This window comes from Lithobates pipiens, unplaced genomic scaffold (assembly GCF_037356315.1).
Source record: "Lithobates pipiens isolate NorthernLeopardFrog02 unplaced genomic scaffold, aLitPip1_a1.2 Scaffold_13, whole genome shotgun sequence".
Taxonomy (NCBI): domain Eukaryota; kingdom Metazoa; phylum Chordata; class Amphibia; order Anura; family Ranidae; genus Lithobates; species Lithobates pipiens.
In genome coordinates, this window is record NW_027507718.1 from 241,225,794 (window position 1) to 241,229,426 (window position 3,633).

A 3,633-nucleotide genomic window follows, 5' to 3' on the forward strand; every position below is an offset into this window, starting at 1 on the left:
TATTTGGAATATTGTTTGTAACTTAGCACGTTATCACTTTATTGCTGTTGACATCTTTACATTTTTTCATTTCACTATTTGGATTTTATGTTTGAATGCGCAGCGTACTTTAGATTATTGGATGATATTTGCATGGTTTATGAGACATGTGCAACGCTAGCTGCTGATTCAAAATAAGAGTGTAATTTGAGAGACCGGATTTGGGATATTAATATAGAGGTGCCCACTTCCATTAATCCCTGAGTTGTTCCAGAGACTGCGAGGAGCACAAGTATTTTTCAAAATCGATTTGAGAGGTGCCTACAATTTGGTTCGAATCAGGAAGCGAGATGAATGGAAGACAGCCTTCAGGACACGTTTTGGGCATTTTGAATACTTAGTCATGCCCTTTCGGGCTCTGCAATGCCCCAGCCACCTTTCAGCACCTGGTGAATGATGTTTTTTAGGGACTTCCTTGACCTGTTTATCATAGTCTATCTCACTGACATTCTTATCTTTTCTGACTTGATCGAAGCCCACCGTACCCATGTGATGAAGGTTTTGAGTAAACTTCGGGAACATCACCTCTATGCCAAGGCGGAAAAGTGCGACTTTGAAAGACAGACAATACAGTTTCTGGGACTTGTCATCTCTGCTGATGGTATCTCCATGGATCCCCAGAAATTTGCCGCTGTCTTGGAATGGCCAGCTCCTACAGACCGAAAGGCGGTACAAGGGTTTGTGGGATTTGCTAATTTTTATAGAAAATTTATTAAGAACTTTTCTGGCATTATCTCTCCTATTACACATTTGACTAAACCGCATGTTCCCTTCCTGTGGAGTCCAGAAGCACAAGCATCTTTTGAGCAGTTAAAAGCCTTGTTTACCTCAGCTCCCATTCTAAAGCATCCCGATCCATCCTTGGCCTATGTTCTGGAGGTGGACGCCTCTGAAATCCCTTCAGCTGAAGGACGGGCTCTATTACCATAATGAACAGGTCTTTGTCCCAGAGCAGTTTAGAGTTTCTGTCCTGAAGCGTTGCCACGATCATCCCTTGGCAGGTCATTTTGGGACCCACAAGAGTACCGACTTAATTTTCCATTTTTTTTTGGTGGCCAGATTTTATACAGATTGTAAAAAATATGTAAAATCTTGTGTAACCTGTCAACGCTGTAATACTGATCAAGCCAAGACTTGGTGTCTATTGGAATGCCTTCCTGTGCCTAAGAAACCATGGAGCATGATATCCATGGATTTTATTGTTGAACTCCCTCCGTCTAAGAACTTTACCACCATATTTGTTGTGATCGACCGTCTGACCAAGATGGCACACTTTGTACCCTTACGAAGAACCCCTTCTGCCGCAGAGACTGTTTCCACGTTTATCCGAGAGATAGTGAGGCTACATGGTATCCCCGACAATATCACCTCTGATCGAGGGGTACAGTTCACGTCCAGATTTTGGAAGTCTCTCTGTGAATCCTTGAACACTAAGCTCCGTCTGTCCACTGCTTACCATCCTCAAACAAATGGACAGACAGAGAGAACCAACCAGACCTTGGAACAATACTTGCATTGTTTCTCCTCTTTCTCACAGGACGATTGGTCACCTCTTCTTCCGCTAACTCCATCCATTCTGCTACTAAACAAACACAATTTTTCGCCAACTATGGGTACCACCCTTCCTTTTTGCCTAAAATACCCATGGAGTCTTCTGTGCATGCTGTTCAAGATAAATTGAGTTTGTTCAACTCCAATAGCAAGTTGCTTCAGGACACCATCTCTAATGCCGCTTACACAGGACCGGACTTTTCTACGGACTAGGTCCGACGGTCTTCCTGACGGACTTTCGGCGGAGTTCCGATGGACTTTCCGAATGAACGGACTTGGCCACGCACAATCACACCAAAGTCCGACGGAGTCAAACGTGATGACGTACAACCGGACTACAATAAGGAAGTTCATAGCCAGTAGCCAATAGCTGCCCTAGCGTCGGTCTTTGTCCATCGGACTAGCATACACACGAACGGATTTCTCGATAGGAACTGGGTCCGGCAAAGTTCCGGCCAAAAAATTTGAAACATGTTCTATTTCTAAAGTCTGTCAGATTTTTGGACAGCAAAGGTCCAATGGAGCCCACACACGATCAAATTGTCCGATCGATTTGTTCCGTCTGACCTTTGCTGTCGAAAAGTCCGGTCGTGTGTATGCGGCATTAGGCTCAGGCAAACAACAAAAGATTTTTTGACAGAAAGAGGAGGGGTAACTTGAATCTGAAACCAGGAGACAAGGTCTGGTTATCCACTGCAAATTTGAAACTTAAGTGTCCCTCCAAGAAACTTGGTCCGAAATACCTGGGGCCCTTTCCTGTAAAGAGAAGGATCAACTAACTTTACCAAGGAACCTAAAAATTCACCCTGTTTTCCATATTTCGTTATTGAAAACAACAGTGCCCAATCCCTTTCCCAACTGGGATCCGGAAAATCCTCTTCCATTGCTCATTGACGGCAGTGAGGCATTTTGCCGCGTACACACGATCAAACAATCCGGTGGAAAAGTCAGGTGGACTCAAGTCCGCTGGACAATCCGCCCGTGTGTAGGCTCCAGACTTTTTCTATACCAAAAGTCCGCCGGACTAAGATTGGAGTTTTGCACATCAACCTGACCGGACTCGCAATTCGGTGGACAGTACGGCCGCGTGTGTGCCAGTGCGCTGTACTTTTGAAATGAACGGACTTTTCACGCCCGGAGAAAAGACCGCTCATTTTGAGCGCGGCTCCGGGTAGCCGGGACCAGCGTCACCTGGTATGGACTTAAAGGGGAATCCCTACGCCGAAAAAACGGCGTGGGGATCCCCCCTAGGCCATATCAGACCCTTATCCGAGCACACTACCCGGCCGTCCAGGAAAGGGGGTGGGGACGATCAAGCGCACCCGCCCTCCTGCGCTGTACCAGGCCGCGTGCCCTCAACATGGGGGGTGCCTTGGGGAAAGGGGAGGCCGCGCGGCCCCCCCACCCCAAAGCACCTTGTCCCCATGTTGATGAGGACAAGGGCCTCTTCCCGACAACCGTGGCCATTGGTTGTCGGGGTCTGCGGGCGGGGGGCTTATCGGAATCCGTGAGCCCCCTTTAATAAACCTATGTGAATGAGTATGGGGTACAATGTACCCCTACCCATTCACCTGTGAAAAAAATGTAAAAAAAAAACACAACACACAAGGGTTAAAATAGTTTATTGCACAGCTCCGGGGGTCTTTTTCCGTTTTGGGGGGGTCTTCTCGCCGGACTCCTCCACTATCTTTTGCTAGCTCTTTTACTAGCGGAGGAGCCTGGCTTTCTTCTTTGCCGCTGCCCTCTTCTTCCGACTTCGGGGGTCTTGTCCCCCTCTTCGGTTATTTTTGCCGGGCCACCGCGCGTTCTTCTTGCCGGGCCACCGCGCGGTCTTCTGACGCCGCTGCCGCTGTCGCCGTCTTCTGTTCTTCTCTTCTGGAGATGTTGCCTTGTCGCTGTCTCCGGTCACTATGACAGGACATGCGGCGTGCGGCGACTTATATAGGGACATCACCGGATGATGTCCCCGCCCATTATGATGTCACAGTCCCAGAGGATGAAGAGAAGAACAGAAGAACAGAAGACGGCGACAGCGGCAGCGGC

General features: G+C 48.0%; 1 pseudogene; it reads left to right on the plus strand.

Moving 5' to 3' along the window:
• Positions 1 to 531: 531 nt before the first annotated feature.
• LOC143975878 (uncharacterized) lies at positions 532 to 969 on the plus strand (annotated as a pseudogene).
• The last annotated feature ends 2,664 nt before the right edge of the window (positions 970 to 3,633 follow it).